This window comes from Rhinopithecus roxellana, chromosome 7 (genome assembly GCF_007565055.1).
Source record: "Rhinopithecus roxellana isolate Shanxi Qingling chromosome 7, ASM756505v1, whole genome shotgun sequence".
In the NCBI taxonomy this organism is placed as follows: domain Eukaryota; kingdom Metazoa; phylum Chordata; class Mammalia; order Primates; family Cercopithecidae; genus Rhinopithecus; species Rhinopithecus roxellana.
Window position 1 is genome coordinate 129748360 of NC_044555.1, and position 20388 is coordinate 129768747.

A 20388-nucleotide genomic window follows, 5' to 3' on the forward strand; every position below is an offset into this window, starting at 1 on the left:
CAGGAGTTCGCTGGGACATAATATGGCTACTGTGCCTGGAGTCTTTCTTGGTCATAAAAGCAGTAAGGAAGTATGACATAATGGTGTGATGGTAAATCACAGCCTAAGCCATTTTGGTTGGCAGAATTTGAAAGACAAATAAACATTACTTCAGGAGCAGAGAAGACGTGCCTAATTACCTCCGTGCCTAGGCTGGGATCCCTGCGGCTTGTGTCGTTCCTGGACTCAGGTGTGTCTACACGGCCAGGGTCCACGTGTACAGGGTCCGGATGGTCCCGTGAAGAGGTTGGTCTGGTAGGGATGTAGGGACTGGCAGCCCCACCTCCACAACCTCCTCTCCAGGGAAATCAGGCAGCTGGAACCGAATGAGAAGGGCAGCCTTGAGGGGCCCCTTGTAGCCTGGAAGGAGTGGGATTGGAGGAAGAGAAGAGGCTGGTCCCACCCACTCTGCCTTGGAAGTGGTGGGGAGTTGAAGAGCTGATTGCACTTGCAAATCTCTGCAATTTTTACCTCAGGCCAGTCCAAATTACCTCCTCCTTCCCTTTTGTGGTCTCCCAGCCAGGCTATCTATAGCTGTGGCCCAAGTGGGCTTTGGGGCTCACCTAGGGATGGAGCCTACTCTCCTTGCTTGTTGCATTTTCAGAGCTGAAAAACCTCCAACTTTTGTATTTTTTGTTTTACACTGACAGCCCAGGCCATTCTCCTCTCTCTCCTTTCCTGCTTCTCTCTCTCTCTCCATCCCCCCATCCCTCTCCCTCTCTCTCTCCCCTTCCCCCTGTATGGAAACTGGCTGCCTTCTCATAGTGGAGTAGAAAATAGAATCCCAGGCTTTCACCAGGGCACTGACCTGTCATGGCTTTTCTCATATATATACTCCCAATCCATCCAAAATTGCAGTAAACACACATAACATAAAATTTACCGTTTACCATTTTAACCATTTTAAGCATACAATTCAGTGGCATTCAGTACATTCACAATGTTGTGCCACCAGCGCCACCCTCCATCTCCAGAACTTTCATCTTCTCAGACAGCAACTCTGTACCCATCAAGCATTAGCTCCCCATTCCCCTCTTTCCCAGCCCCTGGCAATCCCCATTCTACTGTCTGTTTCTATGAATTTAACCACCCTAGAAACTTCTAAGTGGAATCATGCAGTGTTTGTCTTTGTGTCACTGGCTTATTTCACTTAGCATAATGTCCTCAAAGTTCATCTGTGTTGTAGTATGCATCAGAATTTCCTTCCTTTTAAAGGCTGAATAGTATTCCATTGCATGTGTGTACCATGTTTTGTTTATCCAGTCATCTGTCGATAGACATTCGGGTTGTTTCCACATTTTGAACTCACCTTTGAACTGTGTAAACATTAGGAATGCACACCCAAAGTGCTGAACATTTCAGGAAGAGAATGAGGTATCCCATCCTCCTCTCTCCACAATCCTTGTCTTTGATCATCACACCCCTCCACGAATATTGATAACATAGATCAGTTGCTAAGCACTTGGCACACTTTACGGCATGTAATCCTCACAATGCACTGAGGTAAGTGTTATCCTCATTTGACAGAAGGTTATACTGAGACTCAAAAAAGCTAAGTAACTTGCCCAAAGTCAAACAGTTATAAGTAGCAGAGCTGAGATTTGAAACTCTCACTCAGGCTTGTCTGACTCCAAAGCCCACTCTAAACCACCACTCTAGTGCCTACCCAAAGCCCAGGGTCCCTTTGCCACCAGTCTCTACTTGTTTCTGGTTTGGGGTTAGGTTGGTTTTTAAGAAAAGTAGAGCTGGCTCTAAACAAATGACAAACCACTGGCCACGTGCACTTGGAAGGGTCCTTCAAATCTTCAAATCCTGCCCACAGCCACCCCCCCTCCCCATACACACTGAGTTCTGAAACCGTTCTACCTTGGGCTACTGCTATTCAAACCAAGCAGACAGCATTACTGAAATGCTGGGATTTGTTTTAACCTCGTTTGTCAATTAGCAGAAAGACTGACCTAGAAGACCAGGGACTTCATTTGTGTCCTTGGATCGGTAGCTCTTTCATAAGCTATTTGTTTCCCTCTCCTGGGGCCCTCTGCTCTTGTCTGCCTTGAATGGACTAATTAATTACAGAGAAGCCCAGCATTTTGAAATGCTAAAAGAATTAAGCTAGAGGCTGTTGACAGATGTTTACCTGTTAGTGTCTTAGATACCTGAGTGACACTAGGTTCCACTAAGAGGAAGAAGACCTGAAGAATTTTGTGGCTGAGACTTGGGGGTGTGTGTTACGGAGGGGTGCCCCTGGAGATGGGAGAAGGCCCAGTGGGGCAGGAAAGTTGCAGACATAAAACACAAACTTCCCTGCCTCAGTTTTGCCAGGAGATGGCTGAGTGCACAGCTCACTCTGACACTGCCCCAAAGGCCGGCCAGAGTGGCCATGCACATGCTGGTCCTCTGGGCAGCAGCAGGCCCAGCTGGGTAAACAGAAGTGCAGGAGCAAAACAAGCCAATCAATCACAGCACAGCTCCAGCCTGCCCCAGTCCCCTCCTCCCCTTTCCTTTCCAGCTCCCCCGGGTCTCTCTAGCAAGCAAGTGGGCCCAGGTGGCCTTTGATCGTCTCCTTTGCTCTTTACAAGGGGGAAATGTATCTATAGGAAGAGTGAGCTCAGCCCCACCTGTGACCCACCCCCAGGGTTCCTTGCGGGGAGCCAGGAGCTTCACACATTCAGCTGCTAATGGTAAAAAAGACAGGCAGACCTGGGACGCTTGAAAAACTTAATGTTGGCTTATGGTTAGGAGGGCCTGGGGTGGTTGACCTTCACAGGGTTACAGAGATCAGTAGGGCATGTTATCCTTCTCAAACACTGGAGCATGGGCTATAGCCTATACTAAGCACACAGAGCCCTGTCAGGGTTGAGCTGAAACGTTGCCATTGCCCGTTTGCCTTGTGGCTTGAGTTTTTCATACACTCCCTGTGTTTAAGTGTGGAGCTCCCACATTTTTGAGATCCCTCATCCTGCTAGCAAATGGATGTATTATCCAGTGTCAGGTCACTGATTCCCAGAGGGCCTTCTTCCAGAGGCCCACACAGTGTCATGTTCCACTGGGCAAAGATCTTCGACTGCTGTATCCCCAGGGCCTAGAACCATGCTAACACAGAATCTGTGCCGATTTTTAAACACTAGTTGAGTGAATGAATGAACTGGCATAGCGTAACGGTTAAGAGGTTAGTCTCTGGAGTCAAACAGACCGGAATTCCAGCCCAGTTCTGCCAATTTGACCTTGAGAAAGTTTACTTACCTTCCCTTGGCCTTGGTTCCTTGTCTGTAAAGTGAGAATAATAGTACAAAACAAGACTATTGTAGGAATTAAAAGAGATAATGCACGGAATGCACTTACCCAGTGTCTCACCCATAAGTCCTCAGTAAAATGATGGCAATTTTCATTATCTTGTACACCAACTCCAAGCAACTGGCCGAGGTTGCTGGGAGTGCTGACCTGAGGATTCTGTGGTCTAAACCTGACTCAGTGAAAAAGAGTGCTTACTCTAAGGCCTGCTATGGGTAAAGATGGTAGAAATAGGAAGGCACCTGCTGGGTACATGTGCGTGCTGGGTACGTGTGCGTTCTGGGTAGATGGCCAAACCCAAACCATTTGGAGTAGTCTTCAAGGAGAACTACATTGTGTACATATGACAAGTAGCTTTTTTCTTGAGACAGAGTCTTGCTCTGTCACCCAGGCTGGAGTGCAGTGGTGCAATCTCAGCTCACTGCAATGTCTGCCTCCTGGGTTCAAGGGATTCTCCTGCCTCTGCTTCCCGAGCAGCTGGAATTACAGGTGCATGCCAAAAATTAGCCCTACTGATTTTTGTATTTTCAGTAGAGACAGGTTTTCACCATGTTGGCCAGGGTGGTTTACAACCTCCTGACCTCAAGCCTCAGCCTCCCAAAGTGCTGGGATTACAGGCTTGAGCCACCGCACCCAGCCAGACAAGTAGCTTTTATCAGCCACACACGTGGGAGTGAGGAAAGAACTTTGCCTTTAGTGGGGACTGTCCCCCAAAGTGAGGTCTGTCTCCTAAAATTCTAGAGCCTTCATTAGCCCATTACTTGCCTAAGGGTTGGAAATAGCATTCTGATTCTCACAAAGAGCCCCCAGTCTGAGTCTGTTGTCAACAAAGAGGCAGGCCCCAATGAGGTGTCACTCCCCTAGTCCTTAGTGGAATCTTTGTTCTGTAAGCAGAATAGCTGCCTCGCCATGTGCTTGAATTTGTCAAATGTCACACACTCTATTTCAAACATGTGAGATTTGACATCATGTGAGCAATATTGCACTCATTTCCAACCCTATTTGAACTTCAAAGGGCATGTCAGCCACACTGGCCCTACCTAAATGTGTGACACTTTTGATCAACTGGTACCTGATGGCCAAGAAGACTTAGAAGCCCATGTGTAATTAGAAGTGGAGCCCAGAAAGGGAATTTTGATTAAAGGTAAATGAACTCAAGTCTTGGAAAGTTTGAGCTTAACTGGAAACACAAAGCACATGAGGTCAGAGCAAGTCTTAAATTCTCTATCTGAAAACACTCCAATGACATCACCTTGCATCTGGGAGTGTCCTCGGGGTCTGGAGAAGTGAAAGCCAGAAAGCCTCCCTGGAGAAAAAAAAAAAAAAAAAAATTCCCCAGAATCTCTCCAGAGACTTAGCTCCTAACAAAGCTGTGGAGTGGGCTGTAAGGCGTACTGTGAGGGTGGGGGTGTCACCTTTCTCTTTCCACTCCCTGATCCTGCTTCACCAAATAACAAATTTGCCCATGGGCATTACTTGAAAAGTACATAAAGATCACCCTGCTCTCCAGAAGTACCTCTTTCTTGGACTTCAGTGAGTCACCAGTTTTACAGCTTTGGGGCTTGACATTCCTCACGTTCAGGGAATTTGGACAGGATAACTTAGGAGGTCTTAGCAAACAAGAGCACGTGGCTCAAGCAAGTGGATGCCATCTGGCCAGTTAAGTAAGGCTTGCAAGCAAGGGACACCCAACAGGAAACCAATTATAAAAGTAGTCTCAGGTCCTGCAGCCCCGCCTGGAGGGGAGAGATCTTCGAGATATCCTAGGGCCTGGCTACTTGAGGCCACCAGGGCCTGGATATAGCAGCAGAAAGGGGAGATTTGAGGGCAAAAGAAACAAATGTTTATATTTTGCCTGGAGCCATCCTGGGCAGTCCTCTTCTCATAGCCCCCCTTCTCTAGCAGAAGGAGAGGAGACAGTTGAAAGAGTGCCCTCTTCCTTTTCCATGCTTACCTCCCTTTCTTGCCAAATGCAGGAGGTTCAAAAGGGGCCTGTGAATAATTGTGTTGGACAGGCTGCTGACTGACTGCTGACTGATAAAGAATTTGTGATAGTCATTTTCTAAATAGAGGATATTTCACCCAAACCCTTTTCACCTCACACCTGGGCAAAAAATATTCAGAATAGGCAAATACATAGAGACAGGAAGCAGATCAGTGGTTGCCAGGGGGAGGGGAGAATGACGGCTTAGTGTGTGGGGGGTTTCCTTTTGTCATGCTGAAAATGTCTTGAAACTACATAGTGGTAAGTATTGCACAACATTGTGAACATAACAAACGTCATTGAGTTGTACACTTTGAAACTGTTGAAATGGTGAATTTTATGTTATGTATATTTTATCACACAAATACAAAAATTCTCAACAAAATACTACTAAACTGAATCCAACAACAAATAAAATGAATTATGCATAATGACCAAATAAGATTTTTCCTAGGGATGCAAGGTTGGTTCAACATAAGAAAATCAGTCAATGTAGTATGCTGCATTAATAGAAAAAAAACTACCTGTTCATCTCCATAGATGCAGAACAAGTCTTTCACAAAATTCAATATTCCTTCATGATAAAAGCACTCAATAGGCTAGGCAAGGTGTAATCCCAGCACTTTGGGAGGCCTGTAATCCCAGCACTTTGGGAGGCCAAGGCGGGCAGATCACTTGAGGTCAGGAGTTTGAGACCAGCCTGGCCAACATGGTGAAACCCCGTCTCTACTAAAAATACAAAAATTAGCTGGGCATGGTGGTGGGCGCCTGTAATCCCAGCTACTCAGGAGGCTGAGGTGGGAGAATTGCTTGAACCCGGGAGGTGGAGGTTGCAGTGAGCTGAGATTGTGCCACTGCACTCCAGCCTGTGCGACAGAGCAAGACTCCATCTCAATGAAAAACAAACAAACAAAAAAACACTCAATAAACAAGAAATAAAAAGTAACTTCTAATCTGGTAAAGAACATCTATGAAAAACCAACAACTAACATCAAATTTAATGGTACAAAACTGTAAGATTTCCACCTAAGATCAAAAACAATACAAGAATGTTCACACTTACCACTTCTATTCAATATTGTACTGGAAGTTCTAGCTGGGCTAAATAGGCAAGATAAAAAAATTAAAGACATCCAAATCAGAAAGGAAGAAGTAAAAATATCTCTATTTGCAGGTGGCATAACCTCAGTCAGAAAATCCTGAAGAATCCACAAAAATCTATTAGAGCTAATAATCAAGTTCAGCAAGGTTGCAGGATGCCAGAAAACACAACAATCAATTCTATGACTAAGCACTAACAATGGGCAACTTGAATATCAAATTAAGAAAACAATTCTATTTGCAATAAAATAATAAACTAATTAGAAATAAATTTAACAAATGAAGTGCAAAACTTGTACACTGAAAACTACAAAACACCATTGACAGAGAATAAAGAAGACCTTAGTAAATGGAATGACATTTCTTGTTCATGGATTAGAAGACTTAATATTGCTAAGATGGCAGTACTCCCCCAATTGTTCTACGGATTCAATGTAATGTCTAATAAAATCTCAGTTGGCTTTTTTTTTTTTTTTTGGCAGAAATTGACATGTTGATCTTAAAATGTACACAGTAATGCAACAGACCCAGAGCTAAAAGTGTAACAACTAAAACTAAAACTCAGAAGAAAACATAAGTGTAAATCTTCCTGACCTTGGATTAGGTAAGAAATTCTTAGGATGACAGGACAACAAACACTCAAGTGACAAAGGAAAAAAAAGAGAGATAAATTGGATTATATGAAAATGAAACACTTTTATTTTGTTTTTTGAAACAGGGTATCGCTGTGTCACCCAAGCTAGAGTGCAGTGTCATAATCATAGCTCAATACAGCCTTGACCTCCTGGGCTCAAACCATCCTTCCACTTCAGCCACCTTAGTAGCTGGGACCACAGGAGTGTGCCACCACACCCAGCTAAATATGTATATATTTTTATTTTTTGTAGAGATGGGCTCTCACTATGTTGCCCAAGCTGATTCTCAAACTCCTGGGCTCAAGTGATCCTCCTGCCTCAGCATCCCAAAGTGTTAGGATTACAGGCATGGGCCACTGTGCCTTCCTAGTATGAAACACTTTTGTACTGCAAATTAAACCACCCAGAAAGTGAAAAGGCAACATGCAGAATGGGAGATAATATTTGCAAGTCATATATCTGATAATGGACTTGTATCTAGAGTATCTAGAATTCTCACGACTAAATGATAAAAAGACAAATAACCTAACTAAAATTGGGCAAAGAATCTGAAGAGGTATTTCTCCAAAGAAGATAAACAAATGGCCAATAAGTACATGGAAAGATGCTCAACATCATTAGCCATTAAGGAAAGACATATCAAAACTACAAAGAGATACCTAGTGAAGACATCTATTAGGATGTCTTTAATCAAAAAGACAGGCCGGGCATGGTGGCTCACGCCTGTAATCTCAGCGCTTTGGGAGGCTAGGACAGGAGGATCACTTGAGGCTAGGAGTTTGAGGCCAGCTTGAACAACATAGCAAGACCCCATCTCTGAAAAAAAAATTAAAAGATTAGCCAGGTATGGTGGCACACACCTTGTAGTTCCAGCTACTTGGGAGGCTGAGGATTGCTTGAGCCTAGGATTTTGAGGCTACAGTGAGTTATGATCGCTGCCACTGCACTCCAGTCTTGGCAATAGAGTGAGAACTTGTCTCTTAAAAAAAAAGACAGGCCAGGCTTGGTGGCTCACACCTATAATCCCAGCACTTTGGGAGGCCGAGGCGGGTGGATCACAAGGTCAGAAGCTCAAGATGAGTTTGGCCAAGATGATGAGACCCCGTCTCTACTAAAAATACAAAAATTAGCCAGGCATGGTAGCATATACCTGTAATCCCAGCTACTCGGGAGGCTGAGGCAGGAGAATTGCTTGAACCTGGGAGCAGAGGTTGCAGTGGGCCGAGATTGCGCCAGTGCACTACAGCCTGGGTGACACAGCAAGACTCCATCTCAAAAAAAAAAAAAAAAAAAAAAAAAAAAAAAAGCAGATAATAACAAGAAGTGTTGGTGAGGGTGCAGAAGAATTGGAATGCTCATACGTTGCTGATGGGAATGTAAAGTGGTGCAGCTATTTTGAGAATGTCTGGCATTTCCTCAAAAATCTATAAACACAGAGTTCCCATGCTACCCAATAAGAGAAATGAAAACATGTGCCCACTGAAAACCTTGTAAATCAATGTGTTCTTTTTATTATTTTAGAGATGAGATCTCTCTGTGCTACCCAGGCTGGGCTTGAACTCCTGGGCTCAAGTGACCCTCCTGCCTCAGTCTCCTGAGTAGCTGAGACTACAGGCACATGTCATTGCACTCGGCATAAATGAATGTCTATAGCATTGCTATTCATGGATAGCCAAAATATGGAAACAACTCAAATGTCCATCAGCTGACGAATGGATAAAGAAAATTTGGTGTATCCATACAATGGAATATTGTATAGGTATAAAAAGGAATAAAGCACTGATTCATGTTACAATGTGGATAAACCTTGAAAACATTCAGCAAAGTGAAATAAGTGAAATAAGCCAGACACAAAAGGCCACATATTACATGATTCCACTTACATGAAATGACCAGAATGGACAAATCCAGAGGCAGAAAGATTAATGTTTGCCAGGAGTTGGGGCGAGGGGGAAATGGGGAGTGACTGCTAACATGTAACGAGTTTATTTTTGGGGATGATGAGAATATTCTGGAATTGAATAGTAGTGATAGTTGTACAACTTTCTAAATATATAAAACCACTAATCATATAGTTTAAAGGTGTGCATTCTGTGGTATGTGAATTATATCTCAATAAAAAATGGAAAAGTTATTTTTGTAGGGAGATAACTCTGAGTTTTGGTTTATAGCCCAGAGGTTCATGGAATTACATGACAGTGCTATAATAAAACTTTTAAATTTTCTTGTTCTTATGTAAACAAATTTATTCAGCCCTTATATTTAAAAATTAGAAATAGAATTGATGCTGAAAGGTGAGAGTCTACAGTCCAAGATACTCAGGAGGCTAAGGCAGGAGGACTGTTTGAGCCCAGGAGTTTGAGTCCAGCCAGCGCAACATGAGACCTTGTCTCAAAAAAAAAAAAAAAAAAAAAAAAAAAAAGATGTGATGCTGAACACTGTCTCTAGCAATAAGTATTATTTATCCTGGATACCTGAAAAGAAAATCCCATTCATTTCATTAAGAGATATATTTAAATAAAAATTTACTTTTCACAAGGAATAATTATTTTTAAAAAAACTTTCAATATACTTGTTTTGATCACTGTGTATAATCATCATCATAATTCTAATAGTGCTTTATGATAAAAAGCAAGTATAAATCAATTTCAATTTATAAAGCATATTTTTTGTTACAGAGAAGTCACATAGGGTGAGCATTTTAAGCCTTACCTTTTAGGTATAAAAATGTACTACTTTTTTTTTTTTTTTTTTTTGAGACAGGGTCTCACTTTGTCACCCAGGCTGGAGTGCAGTGGCAGGATCATGGCTCAGTGCAGCCTCAACCTCTCAAGCTCAAGCGATCCTCCCAACTCAGCCTCTGAGCATCTGGGACAGTAGGCACACACCACCACACCTGGTTGATTTTGTAAAATTTTTCTTTTGTAGATACGTGGCTCTCTCTATATTGCCCAGAGTGGTCTTGACTCCTGGCCTCAAGCACTCCTCCTGCCTTGGCCTTTCAAAGTGCTGAGATTACAGCCATGAGCCCCCGCTCCCAGCTAAAAATGTATTACCTTAAGATAAAATTATCGGAGGAAAGTGGACTAGAAATACAGATTCAAGGAGTAAAATGTTAAATGTTTAAAAAAGATCTTCATGTATTTTAAAATAAAATAATGGTGCGTAAAAATGACTTTGGTATTTAGATTCCATTGAATACTTTTAAAAGAGTGAAGTAATTGCATTTCAAATGCTGATATTTACAACAGATTGGAAATAAACATCTTTGCAACCATTTACGCTTATAATTTTAAAATTGCATGATAAAAATGTTTAAGGGGACACAGTTATTAAAAGACCAGGGAGTGCTAAGAATGGCATAATATCACTTCTCTGATATTTCCCTCAAAAATCCTGTAACCTCAATCTAATCATGAAAAAAACATAAAACAAATCTAATTCAAGGGACATTTTACAAAGTAGCTGACCAGGATCTTAAAAAGTGTCAAAGCCACAAAAGACAAAGACTGAAGAACTGTCAAATTGAAGGAGGATAATGAGACATGACAATGCAATATCAGGTGGGATCCTAGACTGACTTCTGGAACAGAAAAAAAGACATTAGTGGAAAAGACTGGGAAAATGTAAATAAACTCTATGGTTTAGTCAATATTATTGTACCATTGTGGATTTCCTAGTTTTGATCTGGAAATGGTGCTATGGTTAACTCAGTTAACATTAGCGAAAGCTGGATGAAGGGTGTTAAGGAACTATCTATCTCCACTGATTTTTTTCCAACTTTCATGTAAATCTAAAATTACTTTGAAACAAAAAGTTTAAAAATCTCAAGGAAGTCTCAGGCAAAAAAAAAATAGTTGAAAGATCATTGAGTTACATGAGTAACAGTGACTATAAGATAAAAAGCAAATCACTATAGCTCTTCCCAGTTCTGAGACCCGAGAGAAACTCCTCCACCAGTTCCCTCACTGCGTGCCAATGTGATAAGTCCCTCAGAATCCTCTTGCATGAAATAGCGACAAGCAGGGTGCATTTTTCTTTCTGTGGGTCTGCATTGTGCACTGAGAGGATGCTCACATCTTCCTCAAGTGCACGTGTTCAATTTATTTTCTTTTTCAAAAGGGTGTTTTCCCTGATTACAAAAGCAATATAAACTTTTTATAGAAATTCTGGAAAACAAAGATAACTACAAAAAAGAAATTAAAAATGCCTGCAATTGCACCACCACAATGAGTATGTTGGGCTATTTCCTCCCAGTCTTTTTCCATGCATATATCCATGATTTATGGGTTTTTTCTTTCAATAAAAACAAAACTTGGCTGGGTGCAGTGGCTCATGCCTGTAATCCCAGCACTTTGGGAAGCCAAGGTGGGAGGATCATTTGAGCCCAGGAATTCGAAACCAACCTGGGCAAGATGACGAAACCCCATGTCTACAAAAAAATACAAAAATTAACTGGGCATGGTGGAGTGTGCCTGCAGTCCCAGTTACTTGGGAGGCAGGTGGGAGGATGGCTGGAGCCTGGAAGGCCGAGGCTGCAGTGAGCTGTGATTGTGCCACTGCATTCCAGCCTGGGTGACAGAGTGAGACCCTGTCTCAAAAACAAAACAAAACACCAAAAAAAAAAAAAAACAATTCCCACTTTAATTATAAACATCTCTCCACATCACTCCATATTTTTACCTTTCTGAGCCCGTTTCCTCAGCTGAAAAATAGGATTATAAATTTGTTGTAAGGATTAAGTAGATTAATATCTGGAAAGTTCTTAGAATAATACCCGGTCTGCAGTAAGCTCTTAATAATTGTGAGCTATTATCATGAATGTCACTGTCACTCAGATTCCTTCTGGATGACCAACCATGTTTATATGGCCTGTGGGTCTTAGTTTAGTGTCACGCATTCCCTCACTTCCTGTCCCCTCCCCTTACCCCCTCTCTTCACTGGAGTTTAGAATTTGCCCAAGGTTATATAGTGAGAGAGCTAGGCTTCCAACCTAGGTGGTCTGTGTAGGGAAGTAGTTCTCCAGCTTGAGCACGCATTGGAGTCACCTGGAGAGCTTGTTAAAACACTGATGACTGGGGCCTATCTCTAGTTTTTGATTCAGTAGGTCTAGAATGGGGCCCAAGAATTTGCATTTTTAACAAGTTCCCAGTGACACTGAGACTGCTGGTACCTGAACTACACTTTGAACGTCACTGATACATAGATTCTGCACTCTTAACTGCCTTACTATACGATCTTGGTCATTCCCCTGTGAAATCCTTTGTTGACTCCCTCATAACCTTCAAGATAAAGCACAGATGCCTCCTTAAAACATGCAGGGCGTGCCAGGCACAGTGACTCATGCCTGTAATCCCAACACTTTGGGAGGCCCAGGTGGGTGGATCACCTGAGGTCAGGAGTTCGAGACCAGCCTGGCCAACATGGTGAAACCCTGTCTTTACTAAAAATATAAAAATTAGCCGGGTGTGGTGGCGGGTGCCTGTAATCCCCACTACTTGGGAGGTTGAGGCAGGAGAATAGCTTGAACCCAGGAGGCAGAGGTTGCAGCGAGCTGAAATCACACCACTGCACTCCAGCCTGGGTGATGGAGTGAGACTGTCTCAAAAAACAAAACGAACAAAAAACACGCAGGGCATTTCATGATCTGGCTTTATTTAAATTTCTAATCTAATCTCCTCTGGAACCCTCCATACACCCTATGTCCATCTTCCAAAGCTATTTTTCCATCTCAGAATGTATCAGAATATACCAGAAGCTCCTTCTGGCTTCTGTTCCTTCTCGCTAGGATGTTTGCACCCTCGCACACTCCCTTTGGCCAATGATGTTGACAAATTTATTGAGCTTTATCGTTAGAGATTCATCTCAAGTATTACCTCCTGCTAGAAGCCTTACAAATTCTATTTCCTACCCCTACTCCAAGCTGGAGTGAGGGGTCTCCTTTCAGATCCAGCTCCCTGGCCTTCCCTCAGTCACACTCCTGCTCTCACACTACTGTAATTTTCTATACATTACTTTCCCTTATAATCAGGACCTGTTTTATTCATCTCAGTATTTCTAGTGCCTGACACTTGGTACATAATTGTTGAATGAATGTATAAGGTTGATGCTTAAGGAATATTTCAAGAACAAAATAACAATATTAAACACTTCCTGGCCAGGTGCTATGGCTCACAACTGTAATCCCAGCACTTTGAGAGGCTGAGGCGGGCGGATCATGAGGTCAGGAGATCGAGACCATCCTGGCCAACATGGTGAAACCCTGACTCCACTAAAATACAAACAATTATCTGGGCATGGTGGTATGTGCCTGTAGTCCCAGATACTCGGGAGGCTGAGGCAGGGGAATTGCTTGAACCCAGAAGGTGGAGGTTGCAGTGAGCCAAGATCATACCACTGCACTCCAGCCTGGCGACAGAGCAAGACTCTGTCTTAAAAAACAAAACAAAACAAAACAAAACAAAAAAAACTTCCTGGTGAAAATATGGAGTCGGGAAAGGCAAACTACCCATTGCTCTAAGCCTGCCCTAGTGTCACAGAATTTACTGACCATATTTTATCCCATTGCCTATCTCCCTTTCCCCCTTTCTCTCCCTCCTCCTTATCCCCATCATGCTGGAGAAACTCTGCCCATGCTCCTCGGGCTATGTTACCAGTCCTTCTGGCCCAGTCTCTGATTACCTCCCAATTTCCTAAGGCTGCCTCCTTTGCTGTGGAGAGACAGCCTCACATAGGCACCCCTGTCTCTGGTTACACAACAGGACCTAGACAACTCCGGTTAGCAGGGGTGTGCTCCCCCTCCCTCAAAAGTAGGGAGGCTTGCAAATAGAAGGAAAGGGCTAGGGGCATCTCTCTCAAGTGACATGGATTTCCATTCTCCTTCTGGATTGTGGCTTATTTCACTTAAAAGGGAGCCTTTAACGCCTCATAGAAGAGTGGAATGGGATCTTCTTGCATGCCATGTAAATCTCTCATTTTTTTTTCTCATTCTGACATAAAGGCAGATAATGAATGCTGATTTGCCTTGTAATTTATGAGTTACTTGAACAGAGGTTGCTCGTGAAGATCTAAGAGGTATCAAGACAAGCTTCATATTTATATCTCGCTTCTCTTAATGACTGGCTTTAAGTTTCATCAAAAGAGTTGTGGGGCAGCCAAAGCAAACAGTAGGGGGAGTTATACTTTGCAAATTGTAGCTACGAGATAGGGCCAGCCAACTCTGGTAGAAGTTCAAACAGAATATGTCACTAAACAAATAACTACTACAACAAGCAGCAACAACAACAAACCCTCAGGAGGACAGAGAATCTGATTTCCAGGATGCCACCTTATAATATGCAAAATGCCCAGTTTTCAACAAAAAACATATGGGATCTGCAAAGAAATAGCCCATACACAGGAAAAGAAAACAATCAATAGAAATTGTCCCTGAGAAAGGCCTGACATTGGACTTTTCACACAAAGATTTAAATCAGCTATTTCAAATAGGTTCAAAGAGTGAAAGGAAACCATGTCTAAAGAACTAAAATATGAGAGTGGTATCTCAATAGAAAATATAAATAGAAATTATTTTAAAACAATGAAATAGAAATTTTTGAATTAAAAATATAATAACCAAAGTGAAAAATTCACTAAAGATGTTCAATGGCGGATTTGAATGGGTAGAAGAAAGAATCAGCAAATTTGAAGATATTCATATTATCCAGTGTGAGAAACAGAAAGAAAAAAGAATGAAGAAAAATGTCAGAGCCTCAGACACCTGTGGGACACCATCCAACATAACAATGTACACTTAATGGGAGTTTCAGAAGGAGAGGAGAGGAAGAAAGGAGTATAAAGAATGTTTGAAGAAATAATAGGCAGAATCTCCCTAAATTGGATGAAAAACATTAACCTACACAGCCAAAAAGCACCACTAACTCCAAGTAGGATAAACTCAAAAATGTCTATATCTAGATATGTCATAATCAAACTGTGACAAGCCATAGGCAAAGAGAATCTTATAAGCAGCAAGAGGGAAGTGACTCATCACATGCAAAAGACCCCCAATAAAATTAACAGTTGATTTCTCATCAGAAACCATGAAGACCAGAAGCCAGTGTGATGACATATTCAAAGTACTGAAAGGCAAACAACTGTCAACCAAAAATTCTATCCCCAATCAAACTGCTGTTTCAAATAAAGGAGAAATGAAGGCATTCCCAGCTAGACAAAAAGTGAAAGTTTGTTGCTAAGAGATCTTCACTACAAGAAATGATAAAGGGAACCTCTCAGGCTGAAATGACAAGATACCAGATAGTAGTTTGAATCCACAGGAAGAAAGAAAAGAACACCAGTAAATTTAATATTTAAAGGTAAATGTTAAAGATTTTAAGGTATTTTGAAACTCCCTTTTTTCTTATCCGATTGAAAAGACAATTGCATAAATCAATAATTATAAATCCGTGTTGATGGGTACACAATGTATAAAGATGTAATTATGATGCACATTTTATAGATGAGGAAACTGAGAAATAGGGAGGTAGTGTACCTTTCCCAACATCACACCTCAGTCAGGAGGCAGAGACGATATGCCTGCCTGATTGCAGAGCCCATGAGTTTAAACCCCTTGCTATGCTACTATGTAAGGAAGAGTCATGGGCCTCTCCACGTGGCTGCTAGTTGGGCCCTTGGAGGAAGCTCAAAACAACCTGCCTAAAAAGCTCCTTGAGAACAGTTCTTCCTTCATAGATTTCTCCTGTATTCCTCACAGTGTCCCCAGCACAGTGCTAGGCACACAACAGACACTCAATAATTCCAGTTGAATTGAGTTTCTCTAAAGTGACCTACCTAGTTAAGGGACCTAAAAGAAGAGGTAGCTTTAGCAAAGAAATGATAAGATTAGATACTATTCATTAAGTGCTTCCCATTGTGCCCGGCACACAGACACTCCGCTAAGTGTTTATATGTATTCAAGTCATCTAGATTCACCCACCTAAGAACCCTGTGAATTATGTACTATTCTTATCTTGTTTTATAGAATGAGAAAACAGAGGCACCACGCAGTGAGTAACTTATGAAAGGTCCTACAGCTAGTAAGTAGCAGAGCTAGAGCACGACCCCAGACAGTCTGACTCCAGAGCCCATGCACTTTCCATTTGACCATGTCAGGGGCCGCTGAGACTTTTCTAGCTATGGTTTCCAAACAGGGGACTGAAACTCAGAGCCAGGTGTATGATTTCAGGAGTGGCAGAACGGTGCCTTCTCTCAATCTCTCTTTATTAACCCACCCACCTGCTGGCTGATGCCTGAAATTCCACTGTTAGGGATTTGTTCCTTTGGCTTAAGATTCTTGTCCTCCAAAACAAAGGCCCAGAAAAGAGCATATATGCCATTATGATATTCTTTCCAGAGAGATAGGTGTTTTTTGTTCCAGAGAGATAGGTGTTTTTTGTTTCTTTTTTTTTTTTTTTTTTTTTTTTCAAGACGGAGTTTCACTCTTCTTGCCCAGGCTGGTGTGCAATGGCTTGATCTCGGCTCACCGCAACCTCTACCTCCCAGGTTCAAGTGATTCTCCTGTCTTAGCCTCCCAAGTAGCTGGGATTACAGGCGTGCACCACCACACCCGGCTAACTTTGTATTTTTAGTAGAGATGGGGTTTCACCATGTTGGCCAGGCTGGTCTCAAATTCCTGACCTCAAGTGATCCGCCTGCCTCAGTTTCCCAAAGTGCTGGGATTACAGGTGTGAGCCATCACACCCGGCCCCAGAGAGATAGTTTTGTCGTACACATGTGGACAGCACATGAAGATGCACTCTGATTCAGGGAGGAAAGCACAAGCACATGAGGACCTGAAAGCTCCATATGAGAGAAAGGTGTGAGCTTGTATGCTGCAATAGACAAATGTTACCATTTTTGAGGGGACAAGGAAAGGATGGAGTCGCCTCTTGGTATGGAAGTTGCAGCTGAAGGAAACGGCAATGGGTGAAGTGCTGTTGCCTGGGCTTGGCTCTGTCCTTGATGGTCGTATGACCTGGAGCAAGTCTTTCTGGCCCTTCCTCTCATCTCCCTTGGCTTCACTTGCCTTCTATATGCTGACGGTACCCACGCCTGTGTCCTCCTCCTAAAGCTCTCCTCTGAGTGACAGAGCTATTTTCCCACGTGAGGCTGAGAGCTCCTCCAGAGAACACTTATGAAAAGAAACATCCCTTAGTTTTACACATCTATCTATAAGAATATGAATATTCCTGCAGCCTGACTTCACAACCTATGCTCTGTGCTACACTGTTTTTAATTCCAGCGCCACTACTTTAGAGCTGTGCAATCGAGATGAATATGCCCAAGCGTCAGTTTGTATCTCTATAGAATGGGGATATAATTGTACCTACCTGTCACATGAATGCTTTTCACTGTGCCTGGCACAGATTTAATGCTCAATATAAAATGCTCAACTTTTGAAGGTGAATAAATGAGCAGTAGTTGAATTTGATTCCCAAATTTATGTTTTTGTCAATAGATTAGGTCCTTGCTCCATGTTTGAGACATTTAAATCAAATAATCAAATAAAAGCCCATTCAAGCATTAGCAACAGCCTTCTCATCTAGACTACAAACTAGACTACCCTAGGGGCCTGCTCATGAACTTGCAAAAGTACTTGGCCTATCTGGAACTTCATGAATGCTATCTAGCAATATCGTAAGCCTACTACTGCCGGGGTGGAGCAGAAAGATTGGCACCATCTGATTGGAGACTCAGTGTGGTCTATTTGGTGGGATTTCCGGGGCATTGGGAAGCTTTGCCCCTGTTTTCCCAATCACACCCTTCTGATCCCTGAAATTCCCACAGTGTCTTCTGATAAGACTCAGTCCAAAAATATCTACCCTATGAGTTCTTATCCCAGCACTATGGCCTCCATCCTTGGGGGCTTTTGCCTCCTTGAGACTCCTGTCAATGTACAAGTATAAAAAATTACCCAGGATTGATGGCAAACACCTGTAGTTCCAGCTACATGGAAGGCTGAGGTGGGAGGATCATTTGAGCCCAGGAGGTTGAGGCTGCAGTAAGCTGTGATTGCACCTGCAAGTCATGCCCCAGGATCTTACCAATGAACTTCCAACTTGTAGTTAATTCCTTAACAGGGCTTGACAGAGCGGGGGCACACAACGGCAACATGAACTAGAGGGATGCTTTCCAGCAGGAAGGGGAGTGGTGTAGATGGAGGTGGGGGGCTGGTGCATACATCCTCTGACCCTACCTCACTGCATGCAGCCCTTGCGTCCCTTCCTCCAGATTTCCTAAAGCTCCAGACAGAAATTAAATCCAGTATCTAAGAAGCCCAAGACTGGGCCATCAAGTCATATCAATTTGAGCTAATGGGTGCAGAGGAGGCTATTCTACATGATGGATCATTTTTCAAAGAGATACAGTTTTATGACTGCCCAGCCGGTACAGTAGCATAGAACTAATAGCTAACCAAGGGCTGCCAAGTTCCAGGCCTGCCAGATCTGTTTTAATCACAAGATAAGAACCATTCATAATTAATGCATTTGGTCTGTATGTGGGCTCTACTACACTCCTCGCCAACAGTTTGTTCCCTGGGTTGTGATGAGCATGTGCTCACAATGCTTACTCCATTTTTTAACAGGATCTCAAAGAAAACCCAATCTTTATGAAGGTCAGTCCCTGGAAAATGCTCTTAAATGCTGAGATAGGGCCATTCAAAGCAGTGACTGAGGTTTGGCTGTTGCCAGATTATCACAAAGCACCACTGTGGGCAAGGAGAAACCTTGAGCTTTATTAGAATGAAACATCAGCCTCCTGAGTCAGGAACGGATCCTACCTTCCTTATCTGCAAGGAATATGTCCAGTGTCCTTGCTAGGAATATGTACAATGTTACCCAAGCATCAGCTGAACACATTGTTTTTGTGGGCATCAAGTGGAGAGTAGGAGGTAGTTAGAGAAGCCAGAGATGCAACTTTGTGGTTACTTAACCAGCCTTGGAGTAAAATAGGTTCCCAGCAAGCTGGGAAAAGAGATGGCGAGAGGCCCACACCACTGCTCCCTAATACTGCTGGGAGTAGACACCCACTGCTGTTCCCTCCCAGGAAAAGTGAATGAACAACAAGGATCCTGTGTGCCTTCTCCTGCCATGGTACACACACTCACACACCCCTCATACGCGAGTCCTTTGTTGAGCCCTGAGGCAGGAAATGGGAAATTCAAAAGGAAGAGGCTGAGAAACCATTTTATTTCATTTCCGGGGGCTTCTCACCATCCCTTGAAGGAGGCAGCCCCGAGTGATATAGACCAGAACCCCTCTCACAGAGTCTTAGTTCACATCCTAGATATAAAACAGAGAACTTCCGGGGCTTAGAAGTTTTGTCTGTTGGGGGAAATCTCTGCAGGCTCAAAAAGTAACCCAGGGTTGGCCTTATGGGTGTGGTGGATTTGTGTTTCAGTGAAGTGAACACAGAAAAGAGGTGAGCATATACATAAACACAAAAACCACAGGAAAAAACTCCAAAAACTCACTTGTGCTAGGTCTTGAGGGCCAGTCCAGCAGAAAGATACTTGCCTTTCTCCTTCAGACTTCGTTGTCAGTCTTGTTTTCTTTGTCGTCTGGAGTAGTGGGGAGATTTGGAGTTCATGAGGATGGACACACAGGCAGTATGTGCCCCAAAGCCCTTGGTCAGGCAGTAATGGGGGCCTCAGGAATAGCTAGGGCTGTTTCCTCAGAGAACTGGTCATGTGAAAGGACAAAGGCTTTGGATCCTCAAAGGGCAAGAGGATTCCAGATGGAGCAAAAGCTTAAAGGCAAATCTGAGCAGGGTGGGTTGGCAGGGGTGCTAGGGATGAGGATGAGGCCTGGTTTGAACATAAGGCTCAAAGCTGGGAGCAGTGAGAGGTGAGAGGGAAAAAAACCAGATTGTACTTGTCAGATACTGCAGGCTGTTGGCATGAGAGCGTTCACTGCCCTTCCCTTAGGAAAAAAAAAATGTTTGCAGACCGATGTGATTTTATGAACTGCAAGCTTTAGGACCCTGTCTGTTTAGTGGCCTTACCTCTGGGGAATAAATCTCTTGTCTTCAAAGATCTATATGGGTCCTAGGAAACCTGATTGAAGTTCTTTCCTGGATGAAATACAGTAAACCAGGACAACTGTGCCTGACATCCCACGAGTAAAACAAGGAGGTCTGTGCCTAGCTGTGCCTTGTTTGGGAAGGGAACATTCTGGAGGGAGCCACAACTCCCATCCGCTGCTCAGCCAGCCCTCTCAAATGTGTTAGGTTGAAGGTTCAGAATGAATCCTCCACATGAGTTTTCTCCAAACTCCATCCAGGGCGAACTTCCACATTTAG

At 43.0% G+C, this 20388-nt stretch overlaps 1 protein-coding gene across 1 annotated transcript in view; it reads right to left on the reverse strand.

Moving 5' to 3' along the window:
- PLAC1 (placenta enriched 1) overlaps positions 1–19763 on the reverse strand; it is a 169407-nt gene extending 149644 nt beyond the window's left edge. The window contains exon 1 of the mRNA XM_030934014.1: positions 19562–19763. The gene's annotated coding sequence lies outside the window, so the exon portion shown is untranslated. The remainder of the gene's footprint in view (positions 1–19561) is intronic.
- Positions 19764–20388: the final 625 nt, after the last annotated feature.